Source organism: Mauremys mutica, chromosome 26, assembly GCF_020497125.1.
Source record: "Mauremys mutica isolate MM-2020 ecotype Southern chromosome 26, ASM2049712v1, whole genome shotgun sequence".
In the NCBI taxonomy this organism is placed as follows: Eukaryota; Metazoa; Chordata; order Testudines; family Geoemydidae; genus Mauremys; species Mauremys mutica.
This window is the reverse complement of record NC_059097.1, coordinates 14,209,320-14,231,019: the sequence shown is the minus strand read 5'-3', so window position 1 is coordinate 14,231,019 and position 21,700 is coordinate 14,209,320. Positions and strand designations below refer to the sequence as shown.

Below are 21,700 nucleotides of genomic sequence, written 5' to 3'. Positions count from 1 at the left end.
ACCAAAGGAGACAAGGAACCCCAAGGAGAAGAATTCACCTCCAAGACCCAGCCTAAGATAACAGCTACCAGGACTCTCCTGCACAGCCGCGATGTGCGGCAGCTAAGATCCAGAGACTGACCTTGCCTGGCCAACAGAGGAAGGTTGCCTGCCTGTACCAGGATTGGTGAGCATGACACTGTGTGCTTAGTATGTGTATTCTGCTTGTTTGGGAATTGTCAATAAATAGAGGATAAGGATATTACTGTGTGAGGCTCTTTCAGTGGCTAAAGATCCTGCCAACCCGCAGGAAGGTGCACCCTGAGCCCTAGGAATTGGGTAAGGGTGTGTGTCTCCCTACAGCATGGAAGAGTTAGAGAAATGTTTGTGGGTAACACATTTGGTGGAGAGAATGCAGGCAGCCTAAGGTCATTTGGACCGAATTGATCCAGCCAAACACAGTAATAGCAGAGTACTTGTGGCATTGTGTTAAAGGGCGACCACCTGCTTGGCAGAATGTTCACCCTGAAGCAACAGGAGGGAATGGAAACCAAGCAAAGGGACCAGGAGGGGTGGGTATTAGCTGAGGAGGTAGCAGAAAGGGGTCCATGCCCATGATTTGTTCCAGGGGAGAGATGCCCTAGATTCTGCTTATAAGGGGTTTGAAGCATTCTGTAAGTGCATGAAACCAAAACCAAAGCAGCAGCAGCCTGGGCATTGTGGAAAACAGTCACCAATCTCTCCAGCCTGGTAGCACTCCAGGAAAGGCAACTGGAGGATTACACATTTGATTTGGCTGTAGTCAAGGACACTCTGGCTCAGTACAAGGCATCTGAATGGGCCAGTGCAGCCTCTGTATTACAGAATGCAGCCACTCTGCAAGCAAAAAACGGGAGCGTGTGAGCAGCTAAAGCTGACAGTGGAAAGCCTGAACAGCGAGCTCTCTGAGTTGCAGATGAATCTGGGAGATGCACAGGCAGCTGTCAGAGCAGTGTTACAGGAAAATAAGGATCGGGCCCAGACAGGCAGTGATCACACCGCCTGCAGGCAGCGAAGAGAGAAGCTGGAAAGCAGGTTGGGGGCCCAGAGGGGCATTGTGGCAGCGATACAGGGGAGTGTGAGCATGGGCACTAGGGACACAGACACTTGGAAGAGGACTAGCTGGAAGGATCCTGGATGCCCGTACCCCCCAGATGTTCTTCCTGAGGGGCCCTATGCCCCTGCACACAGGGAAGTGCAGGATTTGAAATTAAAGACACAGGAGCTCAATCCTGTGGCTCCAGTGATCACAAGGGTGGTAACTAGTGAGGAACCTAACCCAGATGATGCACAACAGCAAAGGCAAACCAGGAAAACCGTTACTGAGGTTTCTGATTTTACCCCAGATCAGGTCCAGGCATCTGCTCAGCTCCTGGGACCCCTAGAGAAGGACACATGTCTGGACTGGATGGTGAAGGTGTTGTCCCAGACTGGGTGGAGGCTGGCAGATTATGAGGTTCTGGCCCAGGCCTGTACTAATGCCTCTGATTGGGCAGTACTTGTATGTGATTAAGGAGGAGATTTTGGCCATGGCCTCTGGGGTTGTGCCAGTGGTTCGAGGAACTGCCCCTGATTTTGATACAGTGGCTTTTAAGACTGCATTGCTCGATGGTTTAAATTCAACAATGAAAGTGATTCTAGGACCCATAGATCCAGGTACGGGATACCCAGAGTTAAAGCAGGATATTTTTCGAGCAGCGACAGTTTTTCGAGACACACACGGACAGGCAGGAAAAGGAAATAAGGACAGGAGACTAGAGCCTGTACAGGCAGTAACTTTTGCCAACAACAACAAACAGCTCAGTGCTGGGCGCTGGACTAATTGCCCTCTCAAGGTTCATTCCAGCCCTAAAGGACTGTAACTCCTCACTTAACGTTGTAGTTATGTTCTTGACAAATGCAACTGCCAGTGAAACAATGTTAAACAAATCCAATTTTCCCATAAGATTTAATGTAAATGCAGGAGGTTAGGTCCCAAGGAAAATTTTTGGGGCGGACAAAAGGCATATACAGTACTGTACTGTGGTTGGGAAGTGCCCCGGCTTACCCCACACAGGCACAGCCCGCTGCAGGCAAGGAGGCCAGGAAGCACCTTTTACAGCAGCAGCAGCTTCCCCGGAGAAGAACAGGTGCGGATTTGCCAGGAATTGCTCCAGGCCCGCCTCTTCCTGTCCCTGCTCCACCTCAGGTCCACCTCTTCCCACCTCCTCTCCGGAGCACAGGCCGGACTAGAGTCCCTTGGGCAATGCTCCCTTGTAAAGTCGCTGCTCTTCCACAGAATCTTACAAGCAGTGGACAGAGCAGGCAGCCAAACAATGTTATAAGGGAGCATTGCACAACTTTAAACGAGCATGTTCCCTAAATGAGCAGTGACGTAACTTTGAAACAACGTTAAGCGGGAGGACGTTAAGTGAGGAGACACTGTACTATGAGTCTATGCTGGGGAAATGTTTGGTCACTTGGTTACAGCACTGACCAGCCCCTCCCACTAGCCCGAAACCACCGAGACATTTTGAAACTCTCCCAGTAACAAAGTCTGGGAACCAAATGGGAGAGAAGAGCAGAACAAAAAGTGTGACATTGGGGCATTTCCCCTGACAACGTCCCCAGACCAGCACACTCCCATCGCAGGGGGAACAGGGAGAGTCAGGAACTGGCTTTTCCTCCCCCTGCACCTCACCTTGATCATAGCAAAGTGAATCTGCCCAGGGATGCGACAATAAGTGTGTGGGGGCCGGTCAGAAAATTGGGGAATCTCTCTCCCCAATTATTTCTCTCACTGCCCTTTTCAGTCTCTGTCTCCTTTTTCTTCTTGTGTCTCCCGTCCCCTGTTTCTCCCGCTCTGGATGACAGCCAGTCCTGGGGGCTTGCTCTCCTATAGCTGGATCGGTTCCTGCAGTTACTAAGGGGAGGAGAGATATGGGGTGGGGAGGAGCTGTTCGTGCAGTGTCACTCTCATGCACACTCCCTGAAGTCTCTATGAATCACCTAGCGTCTCTGACTCAGATGTTGGTGTGGGCAGAGCCTTGGGTTGTGACCTATGGGGCTAATTACAGCAGGAGAAAATCCTCACCTTGGCTGGGCACAGAGGAAGCTTTACTCACGGTCACTCCCCAGCCCCGATCCTGCTGGGGGAGCAGCAGCTGCTCAACCTGGGTTCTCAGATCGCAATGGTAGCAGCAGCGTCTGAAGCAGGAAGCTCAATCCTAATATCCTGAGGCAGAGAAAGAGACAGAGAGAAACTGAGTAACTAACCTCCTCCCCACAGAGACACATCCTAATCCTATCTGCCCCCATGTTAATTTGGAGTCACTCCCTGTTCTCACTTGCAGTGACTCCGGATTAACAAGCGTCTCTGCGAGACCTGAAACGTAGCTCAGGAAGGAGGAGGCCAGACTCCTTTTAAAGGGATCATTGCAGCAGGGGCATCAAACCTCCTTCCGCCACCCTCACTCCCATATCCTGAGACGGATTCACAGCAATAGTTTTCCACCCGCTCTGCCTGACTGCGCCCCCTTTAACACTGTCTGCCCCTCCCCCACCCCCTGGCTGATTTTCCATCCCCCCCCTGCCTGCCCCCCCATTTCACACTGTCTGCCCCCCCCCACCTCTGACTGATTTCTCATCCCCCCCACCTGATCCCCCGTATTTCACACCGTCTGCCCCTCCCCCACCCCCTGGCTGATTTTCCATTCCCTCCTGCCTGCCCCCCCATATCACACTGTCTGCCCCTCCCCCACCTCTGACTGATTTCTCATCCCCCCCCCCCGCCTGATCCCCCGTATTTCACACCCTCTGCCCCTCCCCCACCCTTGGCTGATTTTCCATCCCCCCCCTCCTGACCCCCCCCCATTTCACACCGTCTGCCCCTCCCCCACTCCTGACTCCGAGACTCTCAGTCCCGAAGGCCCCGCGCGCGCGCTGCTGCTTCCAGGGTCTCTCCGCCAATCAGAGAGCGGGGGGGGGGCGCCCTCACGCGCACCGCTAACCGCCTCCGCCCGTCGGTTGGGCAAACGTCATTTCCGGCCCGAGGTGCGTCAGGGACTACGTCTCCCAGCCTGCCCCGGGCGCCGCCGAACTCTCGGGCCCCGCCCCGCCCCTGCCCCTGCCCCTGCGGACGCGCTGACGTCAGGTCAGACCCGGGAGGCGGGTTCGGCGGAGCTGAGCCCCCACCACGCCGCCCCACGCGCGCGCTCAGCCTTGGCTAGGACTGCGCAGGCGCGCGGAGCACGGCAGGCGCATGCTCAGTAGCACACGCTGAAGCCGCTGCGCCCTCACTCTGCCCTGCCAGGGGCCAATCGCGTGCGGGGATGGGCGGAGTCTGGGCAGGGGGCGGACACTGACCGTGCGCGGGGGCGGGGTGTCAAAGAGCGGGAGGCGGGGAGAGGGGAGGAGTCAAGTCAGGGGTGGGGGAGGGGAGCTGGGGCTAAGCGGGGGGGGGGCAGAACCCCGGCAGGGGGAGGGGCTGGGGGGGGCTTTTTTATCCCCCCTCCCACAGCGCAGCCCCCGCTGCCCAGGGAGCCCGGCTGGTCACCGGGGGTCACTGCCCCCCCCGGGGGCTGCCCCACTTAGCTACCAGGGGTCACTGCCCCCCCCGTGATTGTGTGTGTGGGGGGGGAGTAACGGGGGGGGGGCTGCCCCACTTAGCCACCAGGGGTCACTGCCCCCCCCCGTGAGTGTGTGTGTGGGGGGGGAGTAACGGGGGGGGGGCTGCCCCACTTAGCCACCAGGGGTCACTGGGGAAAGTCTGAGAAGGAGACTAGAGAAAGGGTCGATAATGGCTCTGTCAGCACCGACCCGTCACTGTCACCTAAACGGAGACGCCCTTTCTTCGACTCCGGCCCCTGGGGCGCAGGGTAGGAAGCGGGGACCCAGCGCAAATGGCTTGAGGCCGATGCAAAGAGTGGGTACGGCGGGTGGGTCTGGGCTCCCCCACATCCGTGGTTCTCAACCAGGGGGGCACAGGCCCCCCTGGGGGTCTTTCAGGGGATTGCCCGAGTTTTACACCCGGCTAAGCAGAAAGCCCTAGCGAAGCCAGTCACACCCCAACGTGACCCGACACGACTTGTGCGCGCCGTGCTACGGACCGTGCACGGGCATGTGAGCGCACTAGTGACACCCCGCGCACGGGCACGTGAGCACACAAGAGCAACACCCCCGTGCACGGGCACGTGAGCACACTAGTGACACCCCGCGCACGGGCATGTGAGCACACAAGAGCAACACCCCCGTGCATGGGCACGTGAGCACACTAGAGACACCCCCGCACACGGGCACGTGAGCACACACTAGCGACACCCCCGCGCACGGGTACGTGAGCACACTAGTGACACCCCCGCGCACGGGCACGTGAGCGCACACTAGTGACACCCCCGTGCACGAGGGTTATAATGAGCCGGGGAGGAGGGGACACTTGGCGCTGTCCCACCAGCCCGGGCGGGGCCGGTCACCCGGAGCGACCCGCTGCTCAACCCGGGCGCCCCCCCGCACCGGGGCAGGAGGCTCCGCACCGCCCCCAGCAGGGTCCCGGCCCCTGGGCACTGCCCGTTCCTGGGGGCGGGGCCCCCCCGAGGGACACGAGCCGGTGGGGGCGGGTCTGAGGGGCGCGCGCCCCGGGGAGTCTCGGGGGGGAGGGGCCGAGGCTCAGGCTGACCCCGGGCTCCTCCCTTACCTGGGCTCGAGAGGGCGGAAGGCGTCACACTGCTCGCTTCTCCTCAGAGCGGAAGTGACGTTTGGTGGAGACAGAGGCCCTGGGGGGGTTAATCGCAGTGTAGACGTGATGTGAGGGTGTGTTCACACTGCCATGAAACACCCACGGCTGGCCTGTGTCTGCTGCCCCGGGCCTGGGGCCCTGGGGGGGGGGGGTTAATGGCAGTGTAGACGCGATGGGAGGGTGTGTTCACACTGCTGTGAAACACCCACGCCTGGCCTGGGTCTGCTGCCCCGGGCCTGGGGACAGGGGCCCTGGGGGGGTTAATCGCAGTGTAGACGCGATGTGAGGGTGTGTTCACACTGCTGTGAAACACCCACGCCTGGCCCGTGTCTGCTGCCCCGGGCTTGGGCCGTGGGGCAATATAGTTGCAGCGCAGGTGTCTTAGATGCTGGGCTCGGGGGCCCCACAAGGTGGGGAGGGAGTTGATCCAGTGTAAATGGTAAAAGCGCAGTGGAGTATTTACCCCAAATTTACCCAGAGGAGCAGCCAACCTCACAGTGAGGGGGATGGGTCACCCCTCCTTCGCACCAGGACTGGGGATAGTAGGTTACCGGGGGGCAGCCTTAGCCATTCCCCCCCTTGGCTTATGGGTCTCAGTTTCCTCCTCTGAAACCACTTCACCTCCTGCTCCTACCCCCCCAGGCACTCACACCCTCCTCCACTCACCTAGATAAAGACCCCCTGGCCCCTCTCATTCCCTCCCCTTGGGACATCTTCACCCCCCCACCCTGCTCATCCAAAATTATCTCATCTCCCCTCCACCCACCTGCATCCCTCCTGTCCCCACGTGGGCCCTAAACCAACCTGCCACCACATCACCCCAGCTGGGCCTCACACCAATCCCCCCTCCCAGCACCACCAGGAGCACCAATCCCTCTTCTCACCCCCCCATAAACCCATCCCTACATTGCCCCGCAGCCTCAGTCCCCCCAGCCCCCTCCCCGCCCAACCTGCGACCCTCGGTGCCCAGCCGCAGCCCCCTCCCATTGCCATGCGCCCAGCTGAGGCCGCTGGGGGTTCCACTCCATCCCTACACCCAACCCCAATTGCCAAGGTGGTAACTTAGCTGTTTTCCCCCTTGTGCTGGGTTTAGGGAAGTAAGGTCACACATCAGTCTGCTGCCTTCCTGCGATAGGAAGAGAGCCAGAGCGAGGAGACCGTGAGAATTGTTGATGCCAGGCAAAAGCCGTCCATCTGGGAGCGGAGCAGCCGCTATTGTCAGTGAGATAAGTGTCTGCTTTGGTGAGGACTCTGCTCACGGCTCACCTGGCTCCAGGTAGGGAGGCCCCATTGGCTGGGTGTGTAAGAAAAGGTTCCTGACCAGCTGTGGTTACGAGGGAGACAACGTGCCCGGTTTCAGGGGGTGCTCATTTCTCTGGCCAGGAGCAGTGCGTCCTCCGCAGCGGAAAGTTGAATCTAGTAGGACGACTTACCTTCCTCCGCTGTTTTTCCTTTCTCCCTCCCTCCTTTTCTCTCTCCTGTGGTGTGTGGGCCAAGTCCCTCACTCGCCTCTCCCAGTGTCACTCCTGCAGTGTGAGGGAAACGCTTTGTGCACGACAGCAAATGGCCACATGGTGCCACTGTCCCTTGATGAGGGAAATGGCTGGTGCATTACCTGGATTGGCCACCAGGTTTCATTCTTGCTCCATGTGGGAAATGCTTAGTGACCCCAGGTGGCTACTCGAGGTAGCGCACCCAGCATCTCCTTCGGCACCCGCTACCAGAACCCATTCAACATCCTCCAACCTGCTCCCACATCCCCAGGCTTGCCAACAATCTGCCCAGCCCCCTCGACCTGCCCCTTTTACCTGGATTTTCCCTTGCTCCTCCTGATCCATCTCAGGGCACCCCAACATCCTCCGTGACACCCCATCCCTACATCTCAACCCTAGTTGGCTCCAACCTATTTCTCCATGGGCTGGGCCCCGCTTTCCCAGCACTGCACGCCCTCACACCATCCACAGCCTGCCAGGTTCCCCTCTCCGATTCCTGTTCCCCCTCGAGCCTGCCGGGTTCCCCTTCCCAGCCCCACTGGGGTCCTCCAAGCCCCCTTCACCTTGCCCTTACTCCCCGGGGCTTCTGAATCCCACATTCCCACACCTTGGGAACCCGACACTCCTCTACATCACAGTGCAGCCCCCACCCCATATATCTCAGAGTTTCATAGATGTTAAGGTCAGAAAGGACTGTTATGATTGTCTAGTCTGACCTCCTGCACAGAATCTCACCCATCCACTCCTGTAACAAACCCCTAACCTATGGCTGAGCTACTGAAGTCCTCAAATCGTGGTTTAAAGACCTCAACGTGCAGAAAATCCTCCAGCACGTGGCCCGTGTCCCACTCTGCAGAGGAAGCCTGTCACCTATTGGTCGCAGCGGGAAAATTAAACTGAAACGCTCTGAAAGGGATGAACTAAGAGGGATTTAGTAACTGGGCAGGATAAAGGATAGACAGGGCGGTAAATGCAAAATAGAACAAAACAGCTCAGTGGTTTACAGAGTACAAGCAGCCCTGAAGCTTAGACCCAACTATGAATAAAGTTTCAGTGTTACTCTGTTGCTGTAAATGGCTCTAGACTGCATGGAGTCAGCTCATGTTTCCTCTCTCTCTTGTTCAAGGGAATTAGGATCAGGAGCTCGAGGACCACGTCACCAGGGATCAGGACCGCTTGGTGGGATGGAACGGGTAAACGGTTGATGTTTTCCTCTGGATGATTACGTGACCAAATACAGGCTGCTTCCTCGGCAGCCAGCATACCCTGCAAGTCCCTTGTATACATCTCCTGGTGCCAGACAGATAACCTCCTGGTCATGTGACCCTTTCTCACCCTTTTTCTTCAAACCTTCCCACCTCTGCCTTGCTACCAGGCAGGATAGTTCAAGCATGGGTGGTGGGTGAACCCCTGGCTTGTGGAGGCCCCACCCCTTCTGCCCAAGCCCCGCCCCTTCTCACAGTGTACCCCTGTACCCTTTTCCCCGCAATCCACCCCCCTGCTTAGTGCCTGGCTCCCGCTATGACATCTCAATACAGAGCTGGGGCAAAAGGGGACCTGCAGCTGTCTCCCCTCCAGCACGGTACAGGTGGTTCAGAGTGAAGGGAAAGGGGAGTAACCTGCCCCCTCTTCCCACATGTTTAGTAGGTTGTGATGTAAAAATCCTGCTGGAGAAACAGATCTTTTTACACCTTATTACTGAGATTCAGTGCCCACAACCTTTCCATGACTTTTATTAAAATAACCATGACAAAAACCTTAGTTTAACAATGATGGGTCAACTTGCCATCCTCTGCCCCAACACTGTAGCAAACATGACCCTACCCCCTCCCTAGGGTGCTACTGACACTAAAACAACCTCAAAAAACCTACTTATAAATTACTATTGGTTGGCACCCTTGTCACCCACACTTCTATGCAGCTGCTGGCCAAACCCTCCTCCCAAAATATAAACCCCGACCTCACCCCCTACCCGGAACCCAAGTTGAACCCTCACCCTATAACCTGGTTCCCAGCCCTAAACCAAAACCGTAGCCCAATCCTCACCCCCACCCTAATCTCTAGCTCTGAACCCAGCCTCTCTAAGCCTGACACCACTCCCACCCTGTGCAACAACAGCGCAAACGCCCCAGGAATCCTGCTTCTTACCACCACTGGCTTTGAAATGCACCTTTTCTTCCTTTGCATTCCAAAAACCTTAATTGGCGTTGGATGGGTTATTTAGTGAGTTTACACAATGTAACTGTTTGCTATTACACTGTAACAGAATACAGATAAGTGAAAACAATGCAAACAACATTCCACTCGTTTTCAGGACCCTTAAACACCCAATACACTTCTACATTTAACAATCGCTTTGATATATACACACATCAATTGGCCTGAATACACTCTGACGTAAGTTGCTCTGCCAGCATCACACCTTGTACAAACATTACTGCAATACCGTGCAGAGCAGTGTGACCCCCGGGGGTCTGTGAGCTGGTTTCAGATGGTCTGCAGGGCCCCACAGCTGAAGCCCAAAGCCCCCGTTCTGATGTTCTTATGAGAAAAATGGTACAAAACCCAACTGCTATTCAGCAGAACCCAGGGCAATGTGGGAACAACTGGGAATAAGCCAATCTGTCCCTAGTAGGGGAATCTGATGATTAACAATCACTTTGCAGTGGGAGGAAAAGTATAAACATGATGCCCCAAATTTGGTTAGACCAGGAAAAGTGATGAAGATTGTGTCCAGTGGTGAGGAGATTTGCTATGTTACCCTGGACACTATATGGGCTATTTTCTTTCTTGAAAAAAATAGTTGTGTTTTTATATCAGAATTGCTAACTCAATCTAGCTAACTCCATGCAAAACCCTAGTGGAGCCAAAGCCCAGGTAGATTTAACCTCCATGTACCTAGTAAAGGTCACTCCTGGTTCCCCCACTTGGGACTGAGGGACATTCCTGTTGGAGGGACACAAACTTCCATGACACAGGAGTTGATGAAAAACACCATGGGCTTCTCTGGTGATAAATAAGAGAAGAGCTGTGATGGAAGAATTTCATAAGGTTTCTCTCCTGTGTGGCTCCTCTGATGGAGAATAAGGTGGGATCTCTCAGCGAAGGTTTTCCCGCCCTCACAGCATTCATAGGGTTTCTCTCCTGTGTGGATTCCCTGATGGCGAATAAGGTGGGATCTCTCAGCGAAGGTTTTCCTGCACTCAGGATTCAGAGGGGCGCTAGCCTTTGTGGATTCTCTGATGGCGAGTAAGCTTTGAGCGCACACTGAAAGTTTTCCCGCACTCACAGCATTTATAAGGTTTCTCTCCTGTGTGGATCCTCTGATGTGTATTAAGGCCTGATCTGTGAGTGAAGGTTTTCCCACAGTCACAGCACTTATAGGATTTCTCTCCAGTGTGGATCTGCTGATGGTGAATAAGGTTTGAGTGCCGAGCGAAGGTTTTCCCGCACTCACAGCATTTATAGGGTTTCTCTCCTGTGTGGATCCTCTGATGTGTATTAAGGCCTGATCTGTGAGTGAAGGTTTTCCCACAGTCACAGCACTTATAGGGTTTCTCTCCTGTGTGGATCCTCTGATGGCCAATGAGGTGTGAGCGCTGAGTGAAGGTTTTCCCGCACTCACAGCATTTATAGGGTTTCTCCCCTGTGTGATTCCTCTGATGGCAAATAAGGGTTGAGCGCTGAGTGAAGGTTTTCCCACACTCACAGCATTTATGGGGTTTCTCCCCTGTGTGACTCCTCTGATGGCGAATAAGGGCTGAACTCCGAGTGAAGGTTTTCCCACACTCACAGCATTCATAGGGTTTCTCTCCTGTGTGGATCCGCTGATGGTGAATAAGGTGTGAGCGCTGAGTGAAGGTTTTCCCGCACTCACAGCATTTATAGGGTTTCTCCCCTGTGTGACTCCTCTGATGGCGAATAAGGTTTGATCGCTCAGTGAAAGTTTTCCCGCACTCACTGCATTCATAAGGTTTCTCCCCTGTGTGGATCCTCTGATGGCTAATGAAGTGTGAGCGCCGAGCGAAGGTTTTTCTGCACTCACAGCATTTATAGGGTTTCTTTCCTGTGTGGACGCTCTGATGTATAACAAGGCTTGAGTTCCGAGCAAAGGTTTTCCCGCACTCACGGCATTCATAAGGTTTCTCCCCTGTGTGGATCCTCTGATGGTGTGAGCGCCTCCTGAACTTTATCCCACACTCAAAGCCCATGTTCTCTCTCTCTTCCATCAGGATTCTCTGCTGGGCTGTGGTTTCCTTCAGCCCTCTGTGAGTTCCCTGATAATTAACAGATATTCCAACCTTCTGCGCTGGCTGCTTTCCCTGCCGCTTCTCTGGCCTGTGCTGCCACTGAGAGCCTTTTCCCTGCTCACAACTCCTGGACACACTCCCTTTACTTCTTTGCAACAATGCCCCACGCGCTTCCACTTGCTCCTCTTCCTGCTGAAGCTTCTGCTCCATGGTCTCTCTCACTATCCCCTCATCTGATGGGACAGGGGAAGAAAAACCTCAGAAACCAGAAGACAAAAGGGGGGAACAAACCAAGAGAATAGTTGGAGATGGAGAAAAACCAGGGACTGAATTTCCCCAAATTCTTCCCCAAAGGGGCGAGAGGAGGGGATCAATTCTGCATCCAGTTCACATCCAAACATTCCCCAGAGAAAAGGGAGTCTGGGGAGGGAACTAGTGCCAGGAGTTAGGATGGGTAGGAAGCCATGAACAGTATCTGCCCTAAAGATATGACACCTGCTGGGGATCATCCTGAACCCAGAGACCTCACAAGGTCTTTGCTGGGAATCCCAGCTGTTTCCTTCAAACACTGAGAAGGTTTAATGATCTCTCACCCATGCAACTGCCTCTCAGGATCTCTCTTTCCTCTGAGCCCTGGAGATCTGGGGCCCACAGCTCTTCCCTTCGTTCCAGATGGGAGATGACATCAGGTTTGGAAACTGGGAACCCTGCTCAGAGGAAAGAAGACCAGTGAGATCAGGTAACACGCAAAAGAAGAAGTTACTCAACTTGTGCATCAATGATGGTTCTTTGAGATGTGTCTCCCTATGGGTGCTCCACTGTAGGTGCTAGCACATTAAAAACAGCTGTGTAGACTGGTGGCTTTCCACACTACTGTGCTCCTGTCAGGAGTCTGATTTGTTTTGCGTACCTCCGAGTTACACCTCATTTAAAAATGACTTGCTTACAAAATCAGACATAAAAACACAAAAGGGTCACCGCACACTGTGAATTGCTGACTTGCTCATTTTTACCATATAAACTGTAAAATACATAATTGGAATATAAAATTGTACTTACATTTCAGTGTATAGTATATAGATCAGCATAAGCAAGTCACTGTATGAAATTTTACTTTGTACTGAGTTGGCTAGTAAGTTTTCCATAGCAACTCTGGAAGATCTCTGCGTAACCCAGGGGTACACATACCGCTGGTGTAGACACTGCAGCTCAGGCTTCAGAGACTGAGCTCCAGCCCAATCTGCAACCGCTCTCTCTCTGTCGCCTTGTCTTTTTGCCCTGGATAGCAGCGAACTTAAGCCCAGTCTGTTTGTACCCTAGTTCCTGTGTCCAAAAGGGCAGGGCAGTTGTGTTCCCATGTTCTGCTTCCCTCAAACCCAGTCATTACACGTTAACCTCCAGTCTTTGAGACTTCCATTGTTCAGTGTAAATGGAGACAGGCCTATGCTACTTCAACATGAATTACATCCCCTTCCCAGGAGAGGAATTCACTCCTTCCCACCCAGTGACTAACAAAGCACATTGAGAGGGAAGCTGACCCAGGCATACTAAATAAAGCCCCCATTCTCCAGAGGGAGACAAGGTCAAAGTGAAGGGCTAGGACCATGAATCATAAAATCACAGAAACACAGGGGTGAAAGGACCTCAAGGTGTCAGCTAGTCCATCCTCCAGCCCTGAGGCAGGACCAAGTATACACAGACCATCTGTCTAACCTCTTCTTAAAAACCTCCAGCGACCAGCGACCGCGACTGTCGCCTTGTCTTTTTGCCCTGGATAGCAGCAAACTTAAGCCCAGTCTGTTTGTACCCTAGTTCCTGTGTCCAAAAGGGCAGGGCAGTTGTGTTCCCATGTTCTGCTTCCCTCGAACCCAGTCATTACACGTTAACCTCCAGTCTTTGAGACTTCCATTGTTCAGTGTAAATGGAGACAGGCCTATGCTACTTTAACAGGAATTACATCCCCATCCCAGGAGAGGAATTCACTCCTTCCCACCCAGTGACTAACAAAGCACATTGAGAGGGAAGCTGACCCAGGCATACTAAATAAAGCCCCCTGTCAGAGTCTGCACCCTCACTTGAAAATGGGGGGTTTCAAAGTGAGGACCCGCATGTCTTCCCCCACCCCAAAATCCTAGGGTAGGTCCCCTTTGCCGCCACCACCGCGGTCAATACGTGGGCCGGGACACCCTGTTTCCCCCCTGTCTCCCTTCAAAGACACTCCCTGGGAACACAGATCAACTCACAGAGGAGGAACCTTCCCCCTCCCCTCTCTCCAGCCTGCTCCGGAGAGAGAGATACCTTGATTCAAACTCCTTGAATCTCCCACACACAGGGAAGCAGCCCACTTCCCCCCTCCCTCTCTGCTAGCCACTCTGTGAATCACCGAGAGAGAGCGTCTTAGCCCCTTCCGCTATCCACAGTGGAAGGAATTTAATCAAATCTTTATAGGAAGAATTTATTAAAAGAAAACAAGAAAATACAGAATCTCTATGAGTCCAAGCTGGACACTCATAGGGTATAATCTTGCTAAGTTCTGGAGAGAATCCCCTCTCCTTCTCAGTACAACCAGTACAAGCAGAATTAAGAATAATCAATAACAAACACACAGAATTGCAAGCATAGGATTATTAGGTGAGGACACCAAGTATCTTTCTAATACTCACTATCTTGACTAGAAGAAATTAGTTCAGAAAGGTAGAAACTTGTAGACTTGATTAAACCATCTGGACTCTTGTAACTCCAGACGGCTAAGAACAATACACACACACACAGAGGGAAAAGTTCCCTCCTAGGAATTTCAAATTCTCTTCCCTGATTGGTCCTCAGGTCAGGTGCCCACCAGGTACTATGCTTTAACCCTTTACTAACTATTCATGACACCCCCATTCTCCAGAGGGAGACAAGGTCAAAGTGAAGGGCTAGGATCATGAATCATAAAATCACAGAAACACAGGGGTGAAAGGACCTTGAGATGTCAGCTAGTCCATCCTCCAGCCCTGAGGCAGGACCAAGTATACACAGACCATCTGTCTAACCTCTTCTTAAAAACCTCCAGCGACCAGCATTCCACAACCTCTCTTGGGAACGTATTCCTGTACTTATCTGTACTCACAGTTGGAAAGTTTTTCCTAAGACCCAGCCTAAACATCCAATGCTGCACAACAAGCCAGTTACTACTTCTCCCCACCTTAACCCTAACCAGGCGAGGAGAAGGGAAGACCAGATTTCAAGAAGACGACCACGGTCAGTGGTGTCAGACAGCTGACAGGTCGAGGAGGAGGATGGAATGCTGGTTCTGAGCTTTGCCTAGGGACAGGTCATTAGAGACTTCCGCAAAAGCAGCCTCAGCCCTAACCCTAAGTGCTACAATCTCTGACTCCCTGACTCCTTCCCTTCCTCCCCCCCACCAGATCCTCCTGTGATGGGTTGGGTCACAGAGTCGCCCTTGGGACTGTCACCTGAGATGCTGGAACTACCTCTGAGCCCATAGCTCTGTCAGTTAGCGATGTGAAAAATCTCATCCCTACCTAACATAAACTGCAGCAAAAGCTGTAGTGTCGACACAGTTACAGTGGCAAAAAAGTCCATTAAACAGAAAATCATGGAAATTAAACGCCCATAACGTACATGAAGCAGAGTTAAGGTTGCCTAGTGCTGCCTCGGGCCCTTCCAGCACATGGATGGTGGTGAAAAATAAAACCTCTGAAAACCAGGGAATGAAGAACTAAACTACACACCACCCCTGCAATGCAAGCTTAACTCTCCCCTTACCCCCTAGCCCTGGAGCTGGCAAATGTCACTGGGAGGGTGGTGCAAAGGTTAACAAACTATCCAAGGAAGGGGCCAATTTTCCATCTCTTGAAGGCTTCAAGTCAGGACAGGATGCCTTTCTGGAAGATGTTTTCATCAAACGCAAGGTATTCAGTGCACTGCAATGGTAACTGGACGAAACTCCATGGCCTGTATTACACAGGAGGTCAGACTAGATGATCTAATAGTCTCCCCTGGCCTTAAAATTTATTGATCGACAGAAGGAAGGACTAAGAACATGCCACTGTGTGTTTTATGTTCCTCAGAGCTGAACAGCAGCATTTATCCACAGGCACTCCAGCAGCATGCATCTTGCCCTGTACCTTTACATGAACGGTGGAGGGACTAACTGAAGCAGCCTGGCAGAGCTGTGACACGGAGAGAGGTGCACGTGAAACTGGAAGGAGCAGGTATTCCTCATTTCAGTGCTGACTGGCAGAGACGGCGTCAATAAAGGTGCACAAGGGTGTGTTCTTGCCACAAGGATTGTCAGCAGGCTGGTGCCATACATGCTAGGGGTCTCCGGGGCTCAGGGAGGGTAAGCGAAGGCAACGACTCAGAAGGAATCCTCATTGGAAGGGTAAAGAGGTGGTGACATTACGAAAGTCTGAGATGGACTGTGTGCAGTAGGCTCAGTGTCTGAGCGCAGGCCAGGGCAGGCAGCTTCTGTTCCCTACATCGGATTTATCCCCAGGTTTTGCCTTAGCAAAGAGACTGTGTCAGCGTTTGTGCTACTGCGCCTGTGCTCTGCTCCCAAAGTGTTCTGTAGCGGGGAGGGCCGAGCGCTGGTCTATGGGTCACTGGCCTGTCGGGGTGTCGCTGAAACAGGGCAAAGCTGAGGGTGCCTTGTGAACCTTCACTCTTCATTTCCCCTTCTAAGAACCGAGGGGACAGGAATCCTTACCCAGCGAGGCCACGTTCTCGTAGTTCTCCTGCATGACGTCTCTGTAGAGGGCTCTCTGAGCGGGGTCCAGCAGAGCCCACTCTTCCCTGGTGAAATACACAGCCACCTCCTCGAAGGTCACCGGCCCCTGAAAGAGCAAGAGCCCCCCACTCTGCACCTGCTGCCAAGTGACAACCCCACCGGTCACAGGGGAGAGGGCCAATCACATGGAAGCTCTGGGAGGCAGGCAGGATCCCACCCCCTCCCCATCAGAGCAGCCAGGAGGCATCAGGGGGAGGGGAGAAAGAGAGAGAGAGCCCCTCGCCCCTTCTAGCAGACAGAGATGGGAGGGGTCTGAACATTCATCACTCACCTACCTGCCAGAAGCTGATACAGGAGATGGAGCCCCCAGCAGGGCCCAGGGACAGGCCCCCTGGCAGGAATCCCAACACCCTCCCCACTGCCAGCACTTGGATGGGAAGGGATGGGGTGTCTTCCCTGGGCCTCACTGTGGGCTGCCCTCTGGCTAGTAAGTTCAGACTCCAGTACTGGAGGCTGGTACGTTTCCCCGGCCCAGTTTGGGGGGGGGGGTGTTTCCTCTTGACAAATTAGGGAATTTCCACCCACAAATCCCATGGGTCTGTTGCTAGAATCTAGGCCCCAACGTAAACTAATCCCACCAGGTTTGTCACGCTCTGTCCCCTCCCTTTCTCCACCCTGGGTATTTCCTGCCCCCCTCCCAGCTCCTGACCACCCCAGAAGCAGCCACGTCCTATGTCTTTACTGCCCTTCTCCTGTCAACAGGGGCCCACCAGCAACTCCCCGATAATCCCTACCTGAGCTGGCTCCAAGGCAGCCATTTCCCTTCCCTGCTCCCTGGAAGGGTGGGACGTGACGGTGCAGCCTGTCAGGGCAAGAAGGGGACGTGTCAGAACAGGACAGTAACATCACATCTCAATTCCCCCCGGCTCTTTCCCCGCAGACGGATGTTCTCGACTCTGTCATGCAAATAACAGAAATATTCAGAACACAATTAGTAATTGGGGGCGGGGAGGGGGCTTTAGCTACCCAGACACCTGTTAGAAAAGGAATTAAACAAACACAAAGCGGCCAGTAAGTTCTTGGAATGTGTTGGGGACACCTGTTTGCTTCAGAAGATGGACGTAGTAACCAGGGGGACGGGCATTGTAGGGTTGAGTCTGACTAACAGGCAGGGGTTTGTTAGGAAACAGAAGGTGGAAAGTAGGGTTACCATACCTGAACTTTCAAAAAATGAGGACACTCCATGGGGGGGGGAGCCCCACCCCCTATCCACTCCCTCCCACTTCCCTCCCCCTGACTGCCTCCCCCAGAACCCCCAACCCATCCAACCCCCCCTGCTCCTTGTCCCCTGATCATTCCCGGGACTCCTGCCCCTAACCATCCCCCGGGACCCCACCCTCTATCTAAGCCTCCCTTCTCCTTGTCCCCGACTGCCCCCTCCTGAGACCCCCCCCATCCTAACTGTTCCCCTAGGACTCCATCCCCTACCTGTTCCCTGACTGCCCCACCCCCTATCCACACCCCCACACCCTGACAGACCCCCGGGACTCCCACACCTATCCAATCACTCCCTGTCCCCTGACTGCCCCCCCGAACCTCCGACCCATCTAACCCCCTACCTCCCTCTACCCTGAGGCTGCAGAGGAGGGGGAGGAGCCAGGGAAAAGGGGAGGGGCTCTGGCTGCCGGAGGCCGCGATGCGAGAGGCTCAATCCGGCTCGGCCTCTCTGTCAGCTGCGCCACACTCTGCATGGGGAGGGAAATCCCAGACCTTTTTTGAGAGTTTTACAAATTCCCCCCTGGACTTTATAACCCAAAAAGCCGGACATGTCCGAGAGAATGCGGACGTATGGTAACCCTAGTGGAAAGCAATATGGGCAAAATCGTTCATGAAATGATGATTTCGTGATTCTAAGAGAAGGAAGGCGTTAGAGCAGGAAAATAAGGACAACGGACTTCAAAAAGGCAGACGTCAATGAACTCTGAAAACTGGTATATGAGTGCGACATTTCCCTCAATATTCTTTACGGAAGTGAATATGTGATAACAGAGACGTACTTTGTGCAAGATGGGTCTCGTCAGATATCATTGGAAAAGTTATAATTTACTGACATGCATCCGACGAAGTGGGTATTCACCCACGAAAGCTCATGCTCCAATACGTCTGTTAGTCTATAAGGTACCACAGGACTCTTTGCTGAATTTACTGACTGTGATTATCCAATCAGTATGCACATGTCATTTCTGTATCTGAAGCTGGGAATATTGACTATGTATTTGTATTTCAACTATGCTACTTTGGGTGACGCCCACTGCTAACATTTCAGATACAACAATGGATAAGCCAGACAGGGCGGATGGGCCATCAGCGAAGACAATGGACTGTGAAAAGGCTGCATACTGCCAGTGACTCCTGGACCCTGTGATACTACAGAGTCAGGTGGTCTCATCACCGGATACTCAACATTACCTGGGACTTCTTGTAACTTTCCACTGGAAGGGAAGGGGGACCAAGTTTGGGAAACAAAGGATTCCCAGCTTATGTAAATCCTATTGAAGGGTAGGAAGGCAAATGAGATTCCTCTTCTCCATGGCCTGTCTGCCCAAGAAGAAAGACTGCTAAAGCCCCCTGAAGAGAAGGCTGGGGGGGGGGGGGGCGGCGGGGAGTCCAGATTGAGACAGGGGTCCAGTCTGAAAAGAAATATAACTGGAACTCTGAACCAGAGACACTTTGCAACCTGCCTGAAATAAGATTTAGAGTAAGAAATTACATTGTCAAGTATCAGAGGATCCTGTGGCACCTTATAGACTAACAGACGTTTTGCAGCATGAGCTTTCGTGGGTGAATACCCACTTCTTCGGATGCAAGAAGTGGGTATTCACCCACGAAAGCTCATGCTGCAAAACGTCTGTTAGTCTATAAGGTGCCACAGGATTCTTTGCTGCTTCTACAGAACCAGACTAACACGGCTACCCCTCTGATAAGTATCAGAGGGGTAGCCGTGTTAGTCTGGATCTGTAAAAAAGAGTCCTGTCGCACCTAATAGACCAACAGATGTATTGGAGCATAAGCTTTCGAGGGTGAACGTAGTGGAAATTTCCAGAGGCAGGTATAAATATGCAGGCAAGAATCAGGCTAGAGATAACGAGGTTAGTTCAATCAGGGAGGATGAGGCCCTCTTCTAGCAGTTGAGGTGTGAACACCAAGGGAGGAGAAACTGCTTTTGTAGTTGGCTAGCCATTCAGTCTTTGTTTAATCCTGACCTGATGGAGTCAAATTTGCAAATGAACTGAAGCTCAGCAGTTTCTCTTTGAAGTCTGAAGAAGACCAAAGGAGACAAGGAACCCCAAGGAGAAGAATTCACCTCCAAGACCCAGCCTAAGATAACAGCTGCCAGGACTCTCTGTGTGAGGCTCTTTCAGTGGCTAAAGATCCTCCCAACCCGCAGGAAGGTGCACCCTGAGCCCTAGGAATTGGGTAAGGGTGTGTGTGTCCCTACAGCATGAAAGAGTCAGAGAAATGTTTGTGGGTAACACATTTGGTGGAGAGAATGCAGGCAGCCTAAGGTCATTTGGACCGAATTGATCCAGCCAAACACAATAATAGCAGAGTACTTGTGGCATTGTGTTAAAGGGCAACCACCTGCTTGGCAGAATGTTCACCCTGAAGCAACAGGAGGGAATGGAAACCAGGCAAAGGGACCAGGAGGGGTGGGTATTAGCTGAGGAGGTAGCAGAAAGGGGTCCATGCCCATGGGGACAAGATTTGTTCCCGGGGAGAGATGCCCTGGATTCTGCTTATAAGGGGTTTGAAGCATTCTGTAAGTGCATGAAACCAAAACCAAAGCAGCAGCAGCCTGGGCATTGTGGAAAACAGTCACCAATCTCTCCAGCCTGGTAGCACTCCAGGAAAGGCAACTGGAGGATTACAAATTTGATTTGGCTGTAGTCAAGGACACTCTGGCTCAGTATAAGGCATCTGAATGGGCCAGTGCAGCCTCTGTATTACAGAATGCAACCACTCTGCAAGCAAAAAACGGGAGAGTGTGAGCAGCTAAAGCCTCAGAGTGGAAAGCCTGAATAGTGAGCTCTCTGAGTTGCAGATGAATCTGGGAGATGCACAGGCAGCTGTCAGAGCAGTGTTACAGGAAAATAAGGATCGGGCCCAGACAGGCAGTGATCACACAGCCTGCAGGCAGCGAAGAGAGAAGCTGGAAAGCATGTTGGGGGCCCAGAGGGGCATTGTGGCAGCGATACAGGGGAGTGTGAGCATGGGCACTAGGGACACAGACACTTGGAAGAGGACTAGTTGGAAGGATCCTGGATGCCCGTACCCCCCAGATGTTCTTCCTGAGGGGCCCTATGCCCCTGCACACAGGGAAGTGCAGGATTTGAAATTAAAGACACAGGAGCTCAATCCTGTGGCTCCAGTGATCACAAGGGTGGTAACTAGTGAGGAACCTAACCCAGATGATGCACAACAGCAAAGGCAAACCAGGAAAACCGTTACTGAGGTTTCTGATTTTACCCCAGATCAGGTCCAGGCATCTGCTCAGCTCCTGGGACCCCTAGAGAAGGACACGTGTCTGGACTGGATGCTGAAGGTGTTCTCCCAGACTGGGTGGAGGCTGGCAGATTATGAGGTTCTGGCCCAGGCCTGTACTAATGCCTCTGATTGGGCAGTACTTGTATGTGATTAAGGAGGAGATTTTGGCCATGGCCTCTGGGGTTGTGCCAGTGGTTCGAGGAACTGCCCCTGATACAGTGGCTTTTAAGACTGCATTGCTCGATGGTTTAAATTCAACAATGAAAGTGATTCTAGGACCCATAGATCCAGGTACGGGATACCCAGAGTTAAAGCAGGATATTTTTCGAGCAGCGACAGTTTTTCGAGACACACACGGACAGGCAGGAAAAGGAAATAAGGACAGAAGACTAGAGCCTGTACAGGCAATAACTTTTGCCAACAACAACAAACAGCTAAGTGCTGGGCGCTGGATTAATTGCCCTCTGTGACGTTATTGATATAAATGGGGACCATATAGAACATGGGTTGCAACCAAGGTCCTGTAGTGGCACCAAATCTTAGGTAAAAGGGGGTCATATAGGGTGTCTAAGACCAGGTTCTGGGTTGCTGGTTATGATTATGCTGTCTGTATGTCTGTGTATCATTTTGTAGTTGAAGTTATAAGTATTGGCTCTGTACTGTCTGTATTTTGTATTATGCTCTGCTTCTGGGAAATATCCCAGACAAGCTGGTGTTAGCCCTGCCTAGTTGGCTTGATGGCCCATTAAGGACCATCAGCTATACAATTGACCCATGGAGAGAAGGCAGACATGCCTTGTGACTCAGCAAAGTATGCAGAGACTTGTCCATGTGACTGCAGACTCCATTTTGCTGTAATGTTCCACAGTGAGGACAAAGAGATTCTTACACCTGGAAAAGTCTATATAAGGCTGATGCATCATCTCCATTTTGTCTTCAATCCTGC

At 52.9% G+C, this 21,700-nt stretch overlaps 1 pseudogene; it reads right to left on the bottom strand.

The window, feature by feature from the left end:
- The window catches only part of LOC123356627, a 69,079-nt pseudogene that overhangs the window by 9,516 nt on the left and 37,863 nt on the right, over window positions 1-21,700 (bottom strand).